Here is a 24,440-nt window from a genome sequence, read left to right as displayed (position 1 = left end):
TTTATACACTATCTCCTCAATAGGAAACTGAGCATCGTCACCAATGATTTGACTCCAGGAAGTAAAGTTATATCTTGTACGTATGTGCTGAGTCAGTGGACACACCTCCAGTACATGCAACTCTGTTTGCCCAGCACCACAAAGACATAGCCGCCCTGCTACCGGGAGACTTCCCCTTCCACGCAGATTCCAACGGCCCGTCTCAATCGTCAGATTGTGACTGATTACCCGCAACCGACTAAATGCCATTCTGTGTACCTCACTTGTTTTACCACGACATTTATAGATCGCGTGAACTGTTAAGGTAGGGTTCAACACATTATAAATTAGCCTTCTAGAAGATGTAGAGTTAGAAATTGATTGCTTTAAAGATTCAATGCCTCCTTCTTAGCGACTTATTTTTGGATACGGCTGGCTTTTGTCAATCAGTATGCTCTTTATGCTGAGTGTGGTGGTACTGGAATAATTCAAATGTCACAGAAGACGAAAATAAGACTCAATAAGCAAAACAAATCGCTTAGGAAGAGGTGTTAGGGGTCTTCCTTAACCGACGAGAAAACAGGCCTTATAACAAACAAGACAATAGATCCCTCGGGCACAAAGCTTATTGTAAATTCCACGCAGTGTTCGATGAGACTTTGAGGAACAGTAGCGGGGTAACTCAGCCAAGATATTATCGCGGCCGCTAATGGTTGCAGCCGCAGAAGCGATATCGTAAATCTCATCCCCACCCAAGCCACACTGCCCGACCTGACTCAAGATTAGGGAGGAGCAGAGCAGTGTGGGGTTGTTTAGTATTTGGAGTGATAGTGTGATGTCGTGTGACGTTTACTCTGCTTCCTAGAGTGACCTGCTCAAAATCTCACCCCCACCCCTGTCACTCTGCCCGACCAGACACAAGATCAGGAAGGTGCAGAGCAATGTGAGTTTGTTCAGTATTTGGACTGATAGTGTGATGTAGTGTGGCGTAGGCTATTTTCCTAGTATGACCGGTTTCCTGAAGTCCATCATGTTCATGTTCATAACGTAAATCACATTTCTTGGACTGAAGTATGAAATAGTTTGTTCTTACGGCGAAGAAGTGTGTTTTTTAACGGTAGTGTGAAATCGTTTGATTTTTCGACCGTTTCTCAATGAACGAAGCAACAGCCGCGTCATGCCTGCCTTTCATAATGCCTGCCTCCACCGAACCCACACTATCCGACCTGACTCAAGACTAGGAAAGAGGTTCTGTCTCTATCACTCTCTATTGCCAGATGTTTTAATCCCTTAAAGGTGGCCACAAACAAATCGCCTCCATGACGCCCTGTCCCCCTTCATTTCGCTCTCCTCCCCCCAGCTCACCCCCCTCTCTCATATGCCTCTCCATTCCATCCCTCCACATCATCCTTGGCCTCCCCCTCCCTCTTCGCCCCTCCACCTCACTCACATACACTCTCCTCGTTAGTCGCTCGTTCTCCACCCACTCCACATTGTCAAACCACCTCAGTGTACTTCTCCAAACGCTTTCTATCACATCCTCATCCATACCACAACGCTCCTTCACTTCTTCATTTGCCAGTCTGTCTCTTCATGTAACTCCACATACTCCTCTCAAATAACTCACTTCCGCTGCTCTCACTCTTGACTTGTGTCCTTCCAACAAGGAAAGAGACTCGCATTGTGATATTGTTAATTCCTTGGACCAATAGTGTGATTTAGTGTGACGTATGTTTTATCATGTGTGACTGGTATCCTGTAGTCCACCGGGTTCACGTCCAAATGAGCCTGGTGTCAAAACAACAAGCATACTGTGAATCATTTATTCTGTGGATTAAAGTGTAAACTCGTTTACTTATTAGGCAAACACGTATATTGTTTAATAGGTGGTATGAAATTGGGGGAGGCGGTGACAGAATCGGCCTGCAGTCCTAATGGACCCAGTTCGAATCCCGGCTGGGACAGGGAACAGTTTAAGAATTTGAATTTCTTAAAAAGCAGTCTTTTCTGATCTACCAGATGGCCCGCCGACATGTCATAAAAGTACCCCCGCTAATACCAGTACACCAGTCCTGTATGAGACAGCCCTAGCATGTATTCAATATGGATGGTGGGTATTAGCGCCGAAATGGTGACATGTGGAGATGTAGGAGAACTACTGGGCCCCAAGAAGGACCACTGGGACTTGGGAATAGGCCCTGAGGCCTTTGCCCAGAGTAGGACACGTAAAAAAAAATAATAATAATAATCTTTCGACCTTATCTTAATGAATGAAACGACAGCCACTTCATGTCTCCCTTTCCTAATTCTCGCCTCCACCCAACCCACACTGTCCTACCAACTTTGAAAGGGGAAAGCAATGTGAAAATATTTATTTTTCCTATAGTGATAATCGATCATTCTTTCTACTGAACTATGAATTGAGATGCACTGTAAAATAGCACACTCCGTGGATCAAATCGCTTCTTCTCTTTACCATTTCGTTTATTCTTTTGATCACATAAAATCGATATCATTTTTAACAGAAATGTGAAACTGCACTTTACTTTCCCTGTATTGCAACGCCAGAATCGTCAGCAACTTGATGATCTTCCGTTGTAATCTAATGTCTCGAATCAAATTGCCCTAACTACCTCAAGACTGGGGAGGAAAAAATTAGTATGAAATTATTTATCGCTTTAACTGTAATGTGAACTCGCTTATTTTTCGACCGAGCGCTTGAAACAATAGCCACTTGGTTCTTCAATGACGTCCAAGGCAGGTATTTTCGTAGGGTAAGGAGACTCTAACACCTCTTCCTAACCGAGTTATTTTGCTTACAACACCTTACTACCTTTTCTTTGCTGCATAAATCCTTCCAACATCGTCATACTCTGCATGAACAATGTACAAAAGGATGCTGACCAGCCACATCCAAAAAAAACTAAGGAAGAGGTGTTAGAAAGCTTCGTTAACCAACGAGCATACGGCCCCATAGGTGAGGTCACACTAGCTCCAAACTTATGACCGTGAAGCTGAAACGAGGCTTAGGGATGTAGATATTAAAAGGAAATAATACGATAATTACATGTAATATGTCAGTGGTATTGTGCAAAATAAATCGCAGACAAGGACGTGGTAGACGGCTCCTAAGCTCAAATATACGACTCTGTGTTTCAGAAAAGTGTATAATAAAAATGTGATCATCTCGTACAGAACCAGATAAAAAAAAAAAAAAAATAGAACCTGCCCTGTCTAAGGAACACAACCTACGAACTCCACTGCCACATTATTTCACCAAAGAATGAGACTCTTAAAATAGTTACAACCTGTCAGGGAGTCACATTTAATTTATCATTTATCACAATCTTCTTATAAATTATATTAACTCCATTTTTAGAGGTTTGGATTCCTTAGTTCTTTAGAAAATATTAAAAATTTCGATTGTTTTCTACGAATGTTTACAAACACAATTTCAGGTCTAATGTCACGATTATTCTACCTAACCAATCAACAGAGAACTAAATGAAGAGAGAGGGAAAAACTATTTATTTGGTCATGTATAAATAGTCTGTCCGTTTGCACGATGTTCTATGCCAGAGGTTCCCAAACTTTTCCTGGTCTTTCCCCAGTTATGCCACTGTTTCCTTGATGATCCCCCTCTCCCTCCTGTTAAGAAAAAAGTGAAATTCTCCTCCCCTCTCTTAAGATTTACAACTCCAGATGTCAGGATTCCATATTATAATTACAAATCATAATAGATAGATAGATAGATAGAAGCAGCAAGTCAGAGGATGAGACAGGTATCGTGTCTGCGAGAATCGAGCAATGCTAATCATGCTTACACACTCTAACTCAAGGCATGCTTGATAGGCAAACGACAGCGCCTCGTGACCATATACACACATACACACAGGCTTCTAAAACATTTCAACAACAGTGTAACACACGTGACACGACCCCTGCTACACCAGAATTTAGGAAGCAGAGCTCAGAAGGAGACAGGCCATAACTACAAATAGATTAACAATGCAGAGGTTAATAATAGCCTATAGGGTCTGCATGTCGGACAATTTTAACCACACATCATTATTTATACATACTACCCGAATGTGGCAATATCTCGGTGTCGGAAGGTATTGAGGAGTGGTGTTTCGTTACGTGAATGGCACAGCTTCGTAGTAGGTGTCGCGTCGATTGAACAGAGGTCTGGATGCAGGCGGTGGATACAGTGGTTATTAAATGAATAAAAAGAGCCCCCCCAAAGTGTGTTTAACCTTAACTTGTATTTATTTTACATATAATGTCCAATATAAGAATGAGTCTCGCATGTCACCTCCACACTACGGCTGGTGTATCAGTGACAAATGGGTTTATACGCTGCTCTGGGGATTAGTTTCAGATAAGTTAATTTACTGTCTTTACATTTCGTTTACCTCTACTTGTCTCTCTAATATTTTTGTGCCGTTCACATTAAACTGGGTGTCATATGTCTCCCAGTCATAATCACAGATATTATAGAAACATTCATTCATTCATTCATTGCCAGACGCCATGTATCCCAGACGGGGTGGCCAAGGGCTTAGAGTTAATTGTTTTACAGGGAGGGGCACTAATCCTCCACCAACCCCACTTGACGTAGGGATGCCAACAGCATCTGGTGTTCCCAGGCGGTCACCCATCCAAGTACTAACCAGACCCAACGCACTTTCTCAAAATATATCAGTTCTGGGAAAGCTTGTATACTATATATCCAGAGTGTTGCTAACCTTGTGCTGGCACTCGTGAAAGCATTACAGATGAACCACAGAAAGAGTAACCGTGCCTATGTCAAAACGAACTAGTTGTCACCATAATAACATCAAATATATCTACATATGACAAAGTGATTAGTATTACGTCAGTTAGAAAACGGTATATACAATCCCAAGGCATATGCAGGTGTATGGCAACCACCCCCTAGCATGCAGGTCTACCAATTTTGTTGCCGCTTCAAGCAACACGTGTCAGATACATCGTCCATTGTATCAGAATGTATAGTACTTTTTTTAAAGATACTTTTGGGAGCTACTGTACCTCACCCATACATGGCAGTTTAAGCATCGAAAGTTAGAAAATACTGTTACTGATATTTGTAGATTATTTTAAGTATTAAGGTAGAAAAGGAAAATGTCAGCGTGGAAAATGTAGATGAAATAAAGAAGTCACTTTACAGATACCTTATAGGTTGCCTCGAAGACTGAAAAATACTGGTTCTGATAGAAGAGTATTTTAGTAATATTGCTGAAAAGGAAAACTGTTAGTCTGGAAAACATGAATAAAACAAGGCACCTCATCCATGCCTGACACTTTGCCTTTAAAAGTACTAATATTGAGAGATGGATATTTTAGGCATTATGACAGAAAAGGAAGATAATTACCAGTGAAGAAAACACTAATAAAATTAACAAGCCATTTCATAATTACCTGATACTTTATCTCGAGGATTGAAAAATAATTATGTCGATAGAGGGATAGTTTAGGTATTAAGTCAGACCAGGGAAATTATCAGTATAGAAAATATAAATACCACAGACAGGGTATTTCTCACACACCTCATACTTTAAATCCTGAAGGTGGAAAAAATTGTTAACCTTTCCGCGACGTGGACGAGAACAAGAACCGTCCTTATCGCCCACATCTCTGGGACCTGAAAGAGAGAAAACGCATTTCCCTCCTTTGTACTCCTGCTTCAAGGCTACGTGCTCTACCTTTACCCTTTGTGGCATGGGTTATATACTTTTTTTTTCTTTTTCTCCACCACCTTCTCTCCCGTCAGTTTTCTTTATTTTTTCTCTGTTCCCTCTTTTTCTTGTAGTTTATTCTTCACATCCATTTCTCAGTTCAGCTTGGTTTTACTTCTTTCCCTTATCTATTTTTCCTACACTATTTCTTCACTTTCTTCTGCTGTTTTTCCCCCTTCTCTTTCCTACATATCCTCCTTTACTTTCTTTTTTCCACCCTTTATGCTACGTCTTTGATTCTTTTCTTCATCATCATCATTTCTTTACTCTTTCCACACTCAACACACTCCTCCAATTTCTCACTTCCATTCCACACTTTCCATAGCTTTTTCTTTCCATCCTAATTTTCTTATTTTTCATCTCCCCTTCTCTCTCTCTCTCTCTCTCTCTCTTTGTTTCCTGCTTCTTCTCTCCCACATTCTTTTCTCTCCTCTTTTTTCCACTTTTTCTGCTCTTTCTTCTACCCTCTCTTCTGCAATCTCTTCTTTACTCTCTTCGACTTTTTTTTTCATTCACTTTTCCTCTATGCATTTTCTTCTCTCCATTCAGTTTTCATTACTCATTTTCTACTCTTGTTTTCCACTTTATTATTCCTCAGCTTCATTTTTTCCTATCTCTTCTGCTCTCCCCCCCCCCCCGCACACACACAAAACACCCTTTACGCGCACACATACTCAACACAAAACACCCCTTACACCCCCCCCCCCACACACAGAACACCAGGCCCGCATCCAGGACTGTGCACAAGGTGCACGTGCACAGGGGCCCCCACATCAAGGGGGCCCCCACCAAAAAAAAAAGTTTGGATGTTTGGAGAGAGTAAAACTCCATCATTAATAAAAAAAAAAAAATAATGAAAACAAAAAATCAAAACAAAACAAAACAAATCAAATCAAAACAAAACAAACCCTAACCTAACTTAACCTTGAACAAGCTTACATTAAGGTTTTTTGTTCAAAGGGTAGGTTAGGTTTGTTTTGTTTTGTTTGTGTTGTGTGTCCGTGAATGATTTTTTGTTCTTTATCGCATGTATCGCTAGCCAGTGCATTGGTACTGTATACTTACCATGAGAAAGTAAAACATAGATTCCCTAATTTTTCTCTTTCTATAATTGTCTGAATTACTTTTTAAAAGTTAAGTGCTATAACCAATTTTCTTACGTTTTCTATGGTTTCATTATTGATATCTCGTACGGTTCTCGTTCATTTTCTGTACTGGACCTGGCTCTGATCCTTGGCTTCAGAAGTTCACACAATCACTTGTGTTCTGGCTTTCATTGCAGCAGGTTAGTGTTGTCCACATCAGTTCTTGGGTATCGTATTGACGTAGTTCGTATAACTGCAACGTTGTGTTCTTATCACAGATGAACATACTGTAAGAAACTATTTTTTTCTTTTGTTTTTGGACGACATGCGCCTGGCACTTTCATAAAAAGAACCTCGTTTGAACATCCTCATTAATGAGAAAAACGACAAAAGAGCCACTAAAAATCTGTTGTTGTATACGACGTACCATTATTCAAACTTACTGTTATAATATGCATTCATTGTATCCTATTAAGACACTTTTCAGTTGAAAGCAAAAAGTAAATTTTGTTCAGTAAATGAAGTGCTTGACAGAGTAAATGCCACCAGTCACATATTACAAGATCCAAAGGCTGACCTCAGCACTGCAGTTGCTGCATTAACATCATTGCAGAAGTTCATTGAAGACAAGCGTGATTTGTTTAGTGAATAAGAAGCCAAAGGAGCAGAGAAATCAGGGACAACAACTTACAGGCAGACACGCAATCGCCCACCAAGTGTGCGACTGAATCCACTAGATTATGGTCGAGGAAAAGAGGCACAACTATCTCCTGCACAGAAATTCCGAGTTGAAAATTTCCTGCCTGTCATTGACCAATTTGTGGTTTCCATGAAACAACGATTGGCCGCATATACGAGAATATGCTCCCTGTTCAGTTTCCTGCGCAGCTCTAGATGCCATGACAGCTGTTGAGATTGAACAAGCTGCTGCAAAGCTTGTGAACACATACAGTGAAGACCTGGACATCACCCTTGGCATAGAGCTTGTCCAATTCAGTGAATTTGCCAGGATATTTGTAAACGACAAGGCAGACCAAATATCTCATGAACACTTCTTGTACAAGTTGATTATAGAGACAGGGGTCCAGGACACTTTTCCTAATGTAGAGACTGTTCTTAGACTCTACCTTGTTCTTATGGTGAGCAATTGCTCTGGAGAGCGATCCTTCAGCAAGCTAAAGCTAATCAAGAACAGGCTGCGCACATCAATGGCACAAGAACGCCTCAACCACCTCACAGTGATGAGCAGTAAGCATGACATTTTGCGACAGATAAGTTTTGATGATGTCATACATGACTTTGCAAACAAGAAAGCTCGCAAAGTCCAAGGACTGTCTTGAGTGAGCTTCAGTTCAGTAAGTGTTACTTAAGATTCAGGTGATGTAATTACTTTAACATTATCCGTTATACAGTAATTGCTTCATATCCTGGTTATCAGATGATGTGTTTCTCTACTCCATTGTGTGTTGTTCAAGTAGATATTAAAGATTTTATGTTGTTCACTGATGAAACACAAGAAAATTGTTTGTTTTTCTTAAAATGATATTACTTTTAAAGACTTTAGCTAGCGTGCATGCTGTAATAGGGGATAAAGCACTGGGAAGTAAGAATACCATACTTTTTCTCCATTTTGTTCTTGAGTGACACACACCAAAACCTGTCCAGAAGTATCCCTAAAATGCTCAGAATGCATCTCAGAGCATCTTAGAACCGTTGGCTTCTGGGGCCTAAGCGGCCCCCAGACCCCCTGCCTAGATGGCTTCGGCCCTTCGGGCCTCGCATTTGCCTTACCACTTTCGGGGCCCCCACATAGCCTTGTGCACAGGGGCCTCCACACACCTTAATGCGGCCCTGCAGAACACCCGTTACACACAGACGTACACAACACCCCTTACACACACGCCTACACAACACCCCTTACACACATACACACACACACACACACACACACACACACACAAATACACACACGGAAGCCAAACATCCACACGACCCAATCTCTTTAAACTAACACAGCAAAAACAGATGACACTGAGGAAAAGAAAACGGAATACAAACGAGTCATTATAAATCCACAAACCAATTACGAGTTGAAATTAATTAAACATCCGACGCAGGAGTAAGCCTGATTTATTGCTTGGGTGAGAAGAAAAAGTATAAATAAACAACAGATAAGCAGATATTACTCTTCGCTGGCGTATCCTATTTAGATATGTTTTCCCTTTTCCGTCTTGTTGTCTATCTATTTATCTGTCTGTCTGTCTGTCTATTCATCTGTCTATCTATCTGTCTATGTCAGAATTTAGAGACATGCTTATATTTTCCCTTGCACAGTTTCAACAATATGACTAAGAGGTAGACCAGACACGTGTCCCAGAAATTCTCACAACGAACTGGAAGCTTGCCTAGCCATACACGATTCAAGTTTTATTTCTTTTTCGGTACTGAAGAGAGAAGCCTTCACGTGGTGGCACCAATATAACTCTGCGGCTTCACTGCCAGGTTATACAAGTCATTCAGTTCCCTCCCTATCCCCCAAAAGGAGGATGGTGAACTACAGGAGACAGGCAGCTTCGGCCTGCAGTCCACGGGGTTCACGGCCAAATGACCCTGGCGCTACTACTATTAATACTACTACTACTCCTATTACTACTACTATTACTACTACTACACCTACCACTACTACTACAACAACTACTACTACTACAGTTAATCCCTTCCCAGTGACACATTTTCTTTAACCAAGCTCCCACTGCCTTATTCTGTTCACGGTAATTAGGATATCTAATTGTGGAAGTGATAATGAAGGTCATATCTTACCCCAGTAACTCGAGGTGTTTCCCCTAAAATGAATTATGTTAAAATGGTCATGATGGAGATCGAGAGACTGACGAGGAGAGTGTATGTGAGTGAAGTGAAGGGGAGGAGAGGAAGGGAGAGGCCAAGGATGAGATGGATGGATGGAGTGGAGAGGTATATGAGAGAGGGGGATGTGACCTGGGAGTAGGGTGGTGAAAACGCTGAGGACAGGGCGACATGGAGGCGAATTGTTTGTGGCCACCCCTTACGGGATTAAGGCGTCTGGCAATAGAGAGATAGACAGATAGATCATGTCACCGTAACAACGGAGGTCATTGCCGCTGTATATCAGGAGTAAAAGCAGTGAAAAGGAAAGAAATACATCCAGCCTTCATGACAATACACTAAATAAAACAGAAACAATCATATAGCATTAAAACCAATATAAAAAAGTCACGAACACACCCTAAAATGAAGATAACAGTCTGCTGAGAGGAATAATATCGCAAAAAAGAAACTGAAGTACTGTGAGAGTTAAAAATACGGCAGTTAGCTTCACCCTTGACCCTCATGGATTATATTATGGGGATAGTAAGGAATGGAATTACAAACAGACCATTCCTCTGTCTGGTTACAGAAAGTGCAGACATTAGAAGACAACCTTAACATATTTGGCCATGGACACCATTTGGGATGTATTGTTTCTAATGTCATACAATTCTATTAAACTTTAGATGGATTAATGAAACAAAAGAGATCAAAAGCATAAAGAAACTTCATGAGCATCAGGGCTTTTCCTCAGATGAGAGATTGAAAACTGTCGACAGCCAGTGTAAAACACTCAAGTGACGCCCTTTACTGCAGTGAGTTAGTACGTTCTCTTAGATGACATTTCTTGTATACTGTTCTTCTCAACGACAAGGGATTCAGGTCAGCGTGAGAGACGTCCATGTAGGGAAGGAGTTAATGGAGCTTGGTTTTAATAGAGATTGTTCCGTAATTATACTTTTTATATACTTGTTCATACACCTAGGGAAGAGAAAATTACTATCCTCGTATTCCTGCACACACACACACACACACACACACACACACACACACACACACACACACACACACACACACACACACACACACACACACACACACACACACACACACACACACACACACACACACACAGATAGAGATGGAGAAGTAGAGAGAGAGAGGGGGGGAATGAAAAAAAAAGAGGGAGGGGGAAGAGTACGCAGGGAAGTTGCTATGTGGCGTCCCTCACCCGTGAAATAACTTTCTGAAAACAATTCTTTCTCTCACGTCCCGAACTTTGAATTGGCAGAGTGTTATTAAGGGAGATAATTGGCCACGTCCTAGGCGAGGCGTTAATGACCTGCCAGCTGGTGATCTAGTTAATTACTTAGATGGCAGCCTAGACGTGTTCAGATGCATGGCTAAATTAGGCTACATCATTATCCCCTTAGTACGAGAAGTATTCCTTAAGCACACTTGATTCGTGAAGGAGTGGCAATATTGAAGCAAAATAGAAGTCATCGTACTGTGAAATAAATGATCATCATCACCACCATCAGCGTCACCATTATCATTATCAGCCTCCCTCTTTTTTTTCCATCCACAGGTGAGGTGAGATGGGATCTAAAAAAACTGAAAGATACGAGAATGACAGAGAGGTAGTTAACAGAATGCTCAGTGAATATGAGGCACACACACATTCAGACACCATTAAAGCTCCAGACCAGTGACTCCACCTCACAGGCAATAATAGAAAATGGTGATTCGGCTAAATTCTTCCTAGACAGCAACTAGGAAGTGTTGCATCGCTTTAATATACAGGGTTAAATAGGGATACATTTTCATATCCCTTTAACCTCGAGGGACGACTTATCTACTGTATGTTAATCTGACTATACTGTTTATTAGAAACTGACCTACTATTATAATCTCTCCACCTTCAGTACTGGGTTGTAACTATAGATTAATATTAGAATATAATGCCAGTCATGAAGCAGTGTTATGGAAAAGATGTGGAACCCTAGTATTGACTTTTTCAGCCATTGAACAATGTGAAACAAACAGCAGTAGGGCGAAAATTTAGCCCAAGTTAGAGCTGAAAAAAACAAAACACTAGACGACTTTACCGCTACTACGAAACTTCAAGACGTCTCAGGGTTAAAAGAAAATTCAGACTCCTTTAAGTAAACTCTTGAGAAGTAAATAATGATCTAAACAATTTTGGAAAAATTTTATGCACTCTTGCGGACATAAATACTGATCCACTTCCTTGTGATAAATAACAGGCCACTGAGCACACACTTTCCAAACTTCCTGCTCTTCTATCTGCCTCTCCCCCCTCCTCTGTCTTTACCTCCTCTCTTCTTCCTAGTCCTCGTCCTCCTCTTTTTCCTCGTCGTCCTCCTCCTCTTCCTCCTCCTCCTTCATGCCTTTTTTTTCTCCTCGTGCTCCACTTCCTCTTCGTGCTCAGTCTTCCTCTCTCTCGTTACCTCCCTGGCACTGAGAGAGAGAAGAGGGTGACTTCCTGTGCCATGTCAGAGAGAGAGAGAGAGAGAGAGAGAGTGTGTGTGTGTGTGTGTGTGTGTGTGTGTGTGTGTGTGTGTGTGTGTGTGTGTGTGCGTGTGCGCGCACGCGTGCGGTCAAGATATTCAGAAATGGAATCATTCTGGGTGTGTAATAAATTATCTCATAGCTGGATGGGGCTTAATACAATTGCGCTGATTACAAACGAGATTCTTGTTTCAAACCACTTGAAAACGTATCATCAGAAGTGCGTAGCAGTCGCTGAATTTTCCCATTCTGATTTTAGTGATCAGTTTCACAAAGAACTTCAGCAGCGTCAGACTACAGCCTGCATCAAGGCCAGGAGTACCGGTCAATCAGCAAAACTCTTAACGGTGAGACAGAAGGAAAAACATGCCATCTCTCAGTGCAGCAATTATACTTCAGGTAGATAATTATAATTTTTTCACCTTAACTTAGCCCAGTTATTCGTCCTTTTGCAGCATTTTCACGTAGATTAGTGGCAAAAAATGACTACTGCGGCTCTGCTTCCTTCCCATTACACTTCTTCGCAACTAACAGTATCATATAGCGTAAAAGTCTTGTTACATCTCGATATTCAATATGAAGAGATGACAATTTTAGTCCAAGTCAGAGTAAAGGAAGCCTTAATGACAGCACATGACTTCTTTTGGTTCTCGTTTCTTGGCAAGAGTGGATATACTTTTGTGTATGAATATAGTGTAATCCCATGCATACCGTTCTAAGAAAAAATATTTACATTCTGCATGCACTCACCAGATGATGAAGATTCCCTTTACACCAGGGATGGCACAAGACACAAAATCTCGGCGTTAGTAAATATATACAGACAACAACAGTGACAAGAGGGAGTAGCAGTCCGTCCTCTATCTCCATTTCACTGATCCTGCAGATGTCGATGATTGCTACATTGAAGTTTTGATGACTGACGCACAGTACGATGGTAAATGTGTGCATTTTGCAGATTATGTTGGAAATGAAGTGTTATGCCCGAAACGACATCTAAATATAGTTCTGCTTCAATGTCCCACTTCCTGTTACCCATGATGAGCACAGGGCAACAGACATTAATTCTTAGCTAAAGGAAGAAGTACGCGAAAAACATGCATATGATGCAATATTCAGCATCTTTTTTTTGTGTGTGTGTAAGAAAATCTGCACTTCCGTAGAAAATGATTATACTGTATGAATCCACGCTTTCATAAAATATGTGTCGAAATGACTGTTATTCTGTTCATGCTAATACATGACACTTTTATTCAACTTAGAGTGAAAACTGGAGCCTAATAGTAATAATACTGTAACCATTAATCCTGTCACAGATGGAATAACTTCAGTAATTTTGCTCTTGCTCTCAACAGCCAGTTTTGTATAGCTGAGAGTGAGTCTCAGGAACCCGAGTCTTAATATGATGAAATGAGGAATAGAACTAGAAAAGCATTTGCTATATTTGCCTCACCCTCTAAGAGGTTCAACTAAAGTATCAAGTCAGTCAGTAATAGGTGGGATCAGGATGAAGATGGGGGAGGGTAGGGGCCACATACGCTCATCCCTCAGTTCATCAAGACACGTGAGAGTAGTCAGTCTGGGGTCCTGCCGCCGGCAGTTATACTGATACCATACGTCTGCTAGCTGAGAAATTATTCGCGGTTGTTGTTACACAGTTGCTTGTTGTTTCTCTCTCTTTCTCTCTCTCTCTCTCTAATACTTCTGGAGTTTCTGAGCACGAATCACATAAGATATCTAGATATCTAGTCCTACAGTATGACAACAAGCGGGCCGCTAAGTGCTTGCTCCTGCTGAGGGCACTGCCCTCGAAATTAAGTCTTTTAAATCATGTATGTTTGCACGATGAGATAATGAAAGTGAAGCAGGATGGATAAAAATATTTCACTGAGGAGTACAAAGTTGCAATTGTAACTGGCAGCTTTGTTCATGAGTTCATAACCTTTATGGAATTTTGAGTTAACGTGCATGGCATGCTTGAAGACTAACGTTAAAAATAGGGATGGGTTAAACAATACTATTTGCCATGCGGCCCCCGAGACACGCACTGACACCAAGCTTGACATGCACTATCTCTGATATACTCGGTATGCCCATGCAAAATTTCAACTCGCTCCACCCAGCGGTATGACCTGTATAGGGTTCCCAGTGTCTAGCGTAATATCTGGCACAAAAGTGAGCTTGGTTAGTGTGCAACTGACTGCAAGAAATTATTACTTACACCTTGGTTGTCAGCTCATCAATCCGCGTCTGTTGATGTACAGCACATCGAAATTCGAGTGTCAGATGTCCACACACACACACACACACACACACACACACACACACACACACACACACACACACACAGTATTACACACACACATGAGCTGGTTCATCACACACACACACACACACACACACGACACACACACACACACACACACACACACACACAGGTCACACACACACACACACACACACACACACACACACACACACACACACACACACACACACACATACACACACACACACACACACACACACACACACACACACACACACACACACACACACACACACACACACACACACACACACACACACACACACACACACACACACACACACACACACACACACACACACACACACACACACACACACACACACACACACACACACACACACACACACACACACACACACACACACACACACACACACACACACACACACACACACACACACACACACACACACACACACACACACACACACACACACACACACACACACACACACACACACACACACACACACACACACACACACACACACACACACACACACACACACACACACACAACGTTAAGCTCCCGCATAGTATTATTGATATAGCATTGAGTTCCATCTGACAGGCACTTCAGAACTGGCTGGCACACGATAATCAAGCAGAGCCTGAAAGGGCCAACACAGGTCCCCAAAAGTACCCTAAACAGAGGTATGACCAGGTGACATCGCATAGTGTCCTGTTAAACACAGAGAAGATTGCTAGAGCCATTTTGGAATTTCTAGTTTGAACCAGGTCTTGGCTGAGATACAGTGTCTAATGTAACTAGGAGACAAAGGCAGTGGTAGGCCGACCCCTGCCAGTAGCAGAAACCGTCAAAAAGAAATATATAAATGTAACCTGATTTTGTTAGAGGAAGAGGAGGGAGGAGGAGGAGGAGGAAAGAAAGAAGAGGAGGAGGAGAAGAGGAGGAGGAAAGGAAAGAGGAGGAAGAAAGGAGGAGAGAAAGAAGAGGAAGAGGAGGAAGAAAGGGAAGTAGGAAAAAGAGGGGGCAGAAGGAGGAGGAGGAGGAAGAAGACGACGTCGACGACGATGGAAGAGGGAAGAAGAGGGACGGAGATGCGACTAAACAGTTACGAGAAGAGAGATGGAGGGAAAAAGTGAGAGAAAAAAGAAAAAGAAGAGGCAGAAGAAGAGAGAAAGAGATGAGATGGTGATTCTGATTAGGAAGGAGGGAAAGTGGATTGGGAAGATGGGAAGCGATGGATGGACAGAAAGGAGAGAGACAGAGGGAGCGAGAAGGAGTGTGAGGAAAAGGGAGAAAGAAGAGAGGAGAAAATGAGAATAAGGAGGGATGAAACAGGAAGTGTGTGGATGATAAAGACGGAAGACAAAGGAGGGCAGGATGGAGAAGAAGATGGAAGGAGGACGTGAGAAAAATGATAAGGGAGTGAAAAGCAGGACAAGGAAGAGATTATGGGATGAAGGAAGGAGGGAGGACGAGGGAGGAGGAAGCGAAATGGTAGGAGACAGGAGAAAATTGTGTGGAGGGAGAAGGAAGAAAAAAGATAGGAAGGGGAAAGAGAGAGAAAAAAAGTGGGCAGTAGAGAAGACAGGCATTAAACAGACTTACACAGATCTTTCAGTCCTGTCTAGATTGGCTGTAATCTTTTCAGTCACAACCGATGTATTTTCCTATTTTATTCTCGCAACCACCAGGTGATCATTTTTTCTGCTTCAGGGGGATGAATTGTAGAGAAGGGAGTTAGAGTGAAGCTCAGTCTGACAACTTCTCCTAAGTACGAAAAGTCTCGCCCCTAATCTGAAGAGAAAATTTGTCTGGAGGTAGCAAAGGAATAAACAAAAAATACGTCACCGGACTGAAGTGGTATAAAGAATAATATTTACATTTAAAAAAAAAATAATAATACGACAGCGAGTAACAAAGGTCCTCCCTCATACCCTAGACCAGTTAGGTTCCCAATTTGTTCTTTGAAAACCCTTGACAAAATACCGTAACACACGCAGCTCTCCACATTTTCATACGAGAAGAAGCAAGATAAGCAACGTCGCTCGAATAAAATTGTAGCAACTCGGTTAATTTCTAGAAGTAGAGACGAGGCTCAAGCACGTAAAATAACACTTTTAAGGGAGTACCGACAACTCAGCTGTACAGCTGTGATTAGAATTTTACCACTAAGTTGGCTGTCAGTAGCTTGAGTCGTAACTTGGAGCACAAAAGTGGTCATCTTTCGCTTTGGAACTAACTTATGCTGTTGCAGTTTGGTGATTGAGCAGAACATACTCTGCGTTGTTTGAAACAGGAAGACTGCAATGCCAGAAACATCCAAACACTCATTTTCAGGATAAGAGGGTAACTTTTTGTTCATCATCCAAAACTTTGTCAAACTCATCCTTCGAATGTGTCCTTGGCAAATGAATCGCTTCATGGTTCCTGGATTCATCTTGGACACTTACTTGGTATGCTGACTGCATGATAACGAAACAAGATTCCTTGATATGCACTTCCTCTGAGGGAAACTGATGGCGAAAATCTATATTTGGTGACTCCAGACCTTCTCAGATATGTCACATATGACATCCCCTCCTCGGGGCCATGGCCCCTGTTTGGGAACTGCTGCCCTAGACCGAGGGATCATTCATTTATTGTACAGTAATGCCAGGGTGGAAACAATACCTTGCAAGGCTGAAATCTCTAGAAAAGAAAGTTCCCAGACTTTTTCTTACTAACCACATACCCTCTGAGTTATCTGATCATCTGACACGTACTCCCACGACTGCAGCACTGAATAATATAACAGCACTCCATTAACTCTAATCCAATATAGAAGGACACAACCTTACAGTAGTTGTTGTCAAATTAATTGAAATAAGTGATTACTTTACTTCAGAGTATATGATAAATGAACATTTTGTGACAACACTGTGTCAAAAATAGCACAATATAATAATCAAGGACAACCATTATTGCATGTGAATGTGAATGATGAGCTGCATGATTTTTGGAAACTAGAGGTCTCAGTTTTTCATTACCTATTTCATGAATGATATTGTAAGGCTTAGTATACTTTACACTAGTTTTCTCCAACCCTCCAAAGTACCCCCTGGAAACCCTCTTGTGTGACCTTGAGGATTTACGAACCCTATATTGAAAGCCCCTAATCTGGAAGATATTTTACAAGGTGTGACAGAGTAATAAAAAAACTATACCAATAATAAAATACAAGATATTACTACAAACCCTGCATTTTTCATTTGCAAATGCATAGCGCAGTCCATATACTACACACCGGATTTCTTGTAGAGTATGTTCTAAGGATGGCTCATGTAGTTTTTCTAGTGACTACCTTGTATCAGTTTGTTTTTCATATCACTATTACTACATCACTAAAGCTTGGTTTTTACGCATATTGATAACATGGTTCAGTGTTAATTTCGTAAAACAAGCAAAATATCTGCATAGCCTTGTATCAGCAGAGTATTGGACGGCAGGCGTATAGGACGGACAACCCAACAAATAGGCCTACACTAAGGGTTATGACTAGAAAAAAAATAACCTGCAGCTGGAATCGATGAGAATTTTGAGTACATAATACAAATGTATTATGACATTTCGCTTAATTCCATCAAAAGATCCCCACACCAAGTCAAATTGTTTTGCAAAAAACACAAAATCGTAAACAACGTAAGATGTACACTACATAGTTACAAGTGTTATTTTTTTTACCACAAACTTCTACATCTAAGTAGGTGCTTCGTCTTACTCTTTCCCACTCAACTGCATCCATCAGTTTTACTCGACGCCTTTCAGCATTGATTTTGGTCCGTGGTATGTTCAGAGCAGATCTTTCTGCTTTTCTCTCAGTGGGTTTCCAAGGGCATTTCAGTGCGCTAGGGCACTTGCAGGTTCTTTATACGCTGGTCAGTAGGTATTCTCTAAATTTCTGATCAGAAAACCACACCTCTTGCCTGATCATAGGCAATATAGTGTGCTGGAAATATCTCCAATACGCCTCTCCAGTTTGGAAGCAGAAAATACGCGAGTAGGGTGTAAATTGCCCTTGAATTCCAGTGGGCGCTATGTAATAATGGTAGTTTCCCTCCATTTGATTTCAGAAATGCCCCTTGTTCCCTAGTAGAATTGGAATGCTTTGCACAATTCCATACAGGAATTTAAAGTCATCTCTCCATCCCGGCTTTTTCCACCCATTTCCATTTTCTTACCTGCTTCAAAAGAACTTTTGTAGTTCCGCATACTTTTACAGTTAGTTCTTCATCACACTCGTAAGTCAGAATTTGGCTTAGTGAAGGCACCTTTGTCACAAAAGAAGTCCAAAACATGTTTCATGATCTTGTCCAATACATGATGCTGACATCCAATATATTGTGGTTTGTCCATTGACCCTATTCAAGTCATTTTCTTCTGTACCTAACCACAACACCATTCATTATGTCCTGTGTTTACAGCCATTGCATCACAGATGATCATTTTCATACTTGATGACAGGCATCCATGTTTATCTAGAACTTTCTAATTGCCATTGAAAATATCCTGAGCTGATCCACTACTATAATTTAGGATTCCCAAACTGATCTTAGTTTTGCTTTGCACATAGGCAGACTACCTGGTACTCTCTACTGGATATTTTTTTTCTTTTTTTTTTTTTTAAATCAAAATGCAAACAATAGTTTTCTCTTCTTGTAGTAGCGATTTAATTTTCCTTTTGTTTTTCTTCAGCCTGACAACGCCACGCCATACACCAGAACCTGTTGTAGGTGTGGAAACAGGGATTCGCCTTCATTACCGAGAGCTGGAAGCTCACACTAGATCAGCATTTCCCAGAAATCTGGGGGAAATTTTTCCCCTGGGGGGGAAATTTCCCAGGATTCAGGGGGGAAATTTATTGAGGGAAATACAGATTACTAGCTATTAGCCAGACAGCAGAAAAATCTCATAGAAAGTAGCGATTGACTTTTTCTTCAAAGCACTATATAAAAATATAAAACATGCCACGATTGCCTTTAGTCAGATGAGAGAGAAGAGAAGAACGAAGGAAGAGAGGGGGGGTGGGGAGGGAGATCCCAATTGGTGAACTGGTTTGAAGGGGAAAAAAAAAAAAAGAAAAAAGGTTGGGAACCACTGCACTAGATGCTTTACTGGTTGACAACGAATGACCATGTTACCAGTTTCGTCGCATGGTATGTTGAAGATGGCATCTTCCTTGTACTTGGGGCTTCTTCTATTGTTATTGATTTCTCTGTATCTCTTTGTGGAGACACTTGAAGTAGTATCTTCAGTTTCATTCTCATATGATGTACTGCAACTTGCTGTGGTATTGGAGTATCACTTGTTTCACTGTTTTCGCCTCTTTGATGGATGGATTGGGGATAACGCTGCAAGTTTGTGTAGTGTATCAACTTATCCACCAGATATTACTTGTTTATGATACACTTCCCTATCTTCCCGGCAATGCCACTCCACATGAACTTTTGGTTTATGTCAAAAAGATTTTTCAGCTCGTTTTGAAACTACTTCCTAGTCTTCTTTGGTAGCATTCACTATTCACTAGAACAGTTTTCTTCAGCAGTGCTTTAATCGTTTGGTAACTCATTGCAGGAAAACTTAACTTTTTGCCGTAACTGGATTAGTTCGCCATATATGTTACTGAATCCTGCTTTTCTTCAGTTTATCCTCTTCTAAAAACGCATGGTACCTTCCCAATACATCATATTTTGAAGGCATTCTGACATAGTCAGCCAAACTTCTATCCTGGGTAGATCACGCCGCTTCGTATATTTGTGGCAAGTTTGCACGACAGAATCACAAGAACTGAAGTATGCCATGTGAATACCGTTTTAATAAACACTAGAGTATCCTGCAAACACAAATATAGTAGAAATATATCGATCTTGACTGAACAACACAGATTAAAAAGAAAATGCGCAAATTTAGTCAATGGAAAATGTTTGTGTGGGGAGACTTTTTTAAAAGGCAAATGCAAAACCAACATCATATTTGTGTTTTGTACATTAAAGTTCACATCACCCAGCATAACATGGTTTTTAAAATTAGGGAAAATTATTTTCTTTCATAACCCTAGCCTACACTGTATTCCAAGATGTATAGCAAAATTCAGAAGGTTATTCTTCCCACAATTTCAGGTAATAAATGTCACTGTATATCAGTATGGATCTAATACTTAGTCGCAACGATGATAGACTTACTGATGACCTTATGGACGAAAATGGTCTTCCTCATACTTCACCCATAATGACTTCAGTAACTATATAAGCATTTCAGAATTCGAGCCTTACTGATACAGCCTAATCTTTGGAACACTTACCCCAAAAGACATTGTATACACATACAATACACATACGGGACACACACAGACACACAGTGCTGAATATAGTGCACACGATGGGGATATTGTACTCAAGAAGACTAGCGGTGGTCTACCAATTATGTATGCATTCACTGCCAAGAAATAAGATAAAGGGCAGGATGATGAGAGAGAGAGAGAGAGAGAGAGAGAGAGAGAGAGAGAGAGAGAGAGAGAGAGAGTAGGAGCAGAAGTTTTGCTGTCATGGATAAGGGAGATGATGATGATGGTGATGATGTTGACAGCGAAGACGATGGTGATGATAAATGAAGATGAAATGAGGATAGTAACAAAGACGGAAATGATGACTGATGAAGACGACAATGAAGACGATGAAGATGAAGATCGACAAGAAAAATATGAAAAATACTTATCAACATTCCTGCCCACAGTGCAATTTTGTCTCATGTGACCCATTCATCTTCCTCTGATTTCCTGACCAGAAAATAAATACTAAAATGAGCTCAATCAAGTTACACCAAAAATATTCCCTCCACACTTCCTAAAATAGCCAATACTCCTCTTGTATTAATTTTAGGTATAGGGCTTGGGACTCTAGCAAGGTTAATAATGGACTTTGCTCAATCACAAAAAATTACTTTCACCAAATCTCTCAGTGCGCTCCGATTCGAATCAGAAATCAGAAATTCAGAGTTTCTTTCTTCGATCAGGGTATTGTGATTAGTTGGACTCGGATTCAGTCAAAAAAAATATATATATATATATATATATATATATATATATATATATATATATATATATATATATATATATATATATATATATATATATAATTAGTTTTGAAAAAGGCAAAACCTGGTTGCTCTCAGCAATCGTAGGAAAATACTGCTGTGCTATTCACGCAACATTGGACCGTTACTTCTTGCGCAGCCGAGCTATTAGCAGCTAATCTGTCTGATAAAAAATCGTTTCCCTCGATTCACGGAAAAACTATGGGGGGAATCACAGGTTGTCTATGGAAACGAAAATTAATGAGGATTTTTATGCGAGTTTCCAAATTGATGTTCTATCTTTCTTGTAGCTTAAAAATTGGCTGAGATATCCAAAAAAGTTCGCTACTGTACCACAGAGTTTTCCTCCCGACCCCTGTCCCCATTTCTTGCTGATGCGATAAATCTTTTGCTCGAGTACATATGTCGGGGGTCCAAACTGTGACCAAACTTGGTGTTCTCGCTCTCTTCGCTCGCTCGAACAATCTCAACCAGCCATATCCAAAAATTGAAATAGTTAAGGAAGAGGTGTTAAGGGAGTTTCCTTAACCGACCGCATTACTACAGGAACTAGACTATTGATTAATGCTTTTGTTGTGAATTTCCTATTGCCATCAAATAATAGTTCGTCACACTTTCCATTACCACTCCAGGTGGAGATGCGTGGGAGAAATTTAGCTCGACTTGGACCGAAATTTTTGTATACTGTCTTCTCAATGAAAAAAAAAAAAAGTATTTGTGGGTATTTTTCTTCCTATTTACGTCTCTAGGAATGAAGGATAAATAACGTAATCTCCTTTATCTCTCCAGGTAAGACGGAAACAATGAAGAAGAAACAGTGTATATGTATTGTGAGTTTATGCATATTACACAACACGTTGCTGGAAGGGCTTGTTAGAACGTATGCCCCAAGCTATACGCGCGCGCGCGAGAGAGAGAGAGAGAGAGAGAGCGAGAGCGAGAGAGAGAGAGAGAGAGAGAGAGAGAGAGAGAGAGAGAGAGAGAGAGAGAGAGCGAGAGAGAGAGAGAGAAACGTGAAGGAAAAGGAAGAATGAATAGAGGCAATGTGGAAGAACAGCAAACTAAAGGCCAAAGTAACTTACATATAGAAAGAAAATGTGACAAAACAGATGTAAATAGATAGCGTGGAAAGTAGTAGCTTTAAAAAAATTGGTGAATAACAGTGAAGGAGAAAAGAAATTCAAGATAAAGGTGACTCTATACAACCCTTTGACTCTGATGCTGGGACATCAGTATATTAGTGGGCAGTAAAGCATGATAGGATGAGTACCCCCTGTGAAGATCGAATTCTCACGATGGGTGGTGTACACAGTAGGAGGGTGTAACTTGCAGTTTCTAAGAGTTCAGTACGTGGAGGTAGAGAAAGTGTGTGCGTGTGTGTGTGTGTGTGTGTGTGTGCGCGCGAGCTGATAAAACTTAATGGGTTGATGATGGGTGATCGCGTAGCGGAGACGTAATGCACACTGAAGATGGGCGTTCTATCTAGGTCCGTATGTGGTCGGCGACTATTTACGTCAACATTTTCTCGTATCAGAACAGAGCAAAGAACAAGGAGAACGTAAGCACATGCTGATATTATATACCTGGTAGAGATGAGTACCGATAATGTAAGACAGTTATTTGTGTCCTCTTTCCACACCATTTTCTTCAGCAGTCAGTGTTCTCATGTTTCTTTTCTCCCCACAGTGCCGAGGGCAGTAAGCGGCAGCAGTGGAGGCGTGGGTATCAGTGGAAATCAGGTAAGTACACTCGATAACAGACGTCCTGTCCTATTCCTTTGCTTTATTTTCCTTTCATGGATCTTTGAATAGTAGTCTGATGAATCTACAGCATCCGACATTAATGACACTGATCTGCTGCCAGATATTGTTGTCAGTTTTGGTGACTGGAGATTTACCACAGAGATTATTTAAATACACAGGGTCACATTATCAGAGCAACAGCAATCCGAGATTGCAAATCTCCTCCAAGGAAGAGGTGCAATTATTGTAGGCATTATTTATCAAGTTAGAAGAAAAATGTTCAACGTGCCACTATCCCGCAATGATAAAGAATCCTTTTAAATATTCCTGGATCTGAATGATGATCCGGATCACCACCAAAATCTACTGCATTGTTCCTTGGGCCATACCCTACCCCTCCAAAAAAATTTCAGTAAAATCCATTAATAGCTTTTAGAGTAATCCTGCAAACAGACAAACAGAAAAACAGACAAACAAACCAACGCCGCCAAAAACGTAACGTCCTTGGTGGGCGTAATAAGAACATAAGCCCGTCTCCGGCAAACATCCTCATGGGTCAGCCCCCCACCCACATGTGTTTTTTCCATGGACCTGATCTCATTTCATGGACCCATTTTCCTTTATGGAACTATTTTCCCTCTTGGCTCTCTGTTTCGGTCCTTTGGCTTCCCTCCTTGGGCCTATTTTTCACATGACCTAATTTTCATGCATGGTTAAGTTTTCTTCCTCCATGAACTTGCTTTTCCCCGCCTGACCTTTTTTTTGTTTTTTTTTCATCTGAATCTATTTTCCGCTTTGGACAGATTTTCTCCATTGACGTGTTTCCTCTGGACAAGTTATATTTTTTTTTCTATGGAAGTTCTATTCTTCCTGTGACCAACTTTTCCCGTACAGTCTACCTACTTTTTCCCCCATGGACAAGTTTTCTTTCCATAGACGTATTTTCTTCCACGAACCTATTTTCATCATTGACTTATTCTTCCCCATGGGCCAATTTTCTCCCCAAGTGGAAACGCTAATTACTCATACTGATTTCTTTCCTTCCATGGACCTCCTTCTGCT

At 41.0% G+C, this 24,440-nt stretch overlaps 2 pseudogenes; both read left to right on the top strand.

The window, feature by feature from the left end:
- LOC145391694 (uncharacterized) overlaps positions 1-8,166 on the top strand; it is an 18,853-nt pseudogene extending 10,687 nt beyond the window's left edge.
- A 6,166-nt stretch (positions 8,167-14,332) lies between these two features.
- Positions 14,333-24,440, top strand: part of LOC145391688 (uncharacterized) — a 30,514-nt pseudogene continuing 20,406 nt past the window's right edge.

Source organism: Coenobita brevimanus, chromosome 2 (genome assembly GCF_032717465.1).
Source record: "Coenobita brevimanus isolate Jiangsu-jjx chromosome 2, ASM3271746v2, whole genome shotgun sequence".
NCBI lineage: Eukaryota > Metazoa > Arthropoda > Malacostraca > Decapoda > Coenobitidae > Coenobita > Coenobita brevimanus.
The sequence above is the reverse complement of the archived record's forward strand: the minus strand, read 5'-3'. Positions and strand labels throughout refer to the sequence as shown.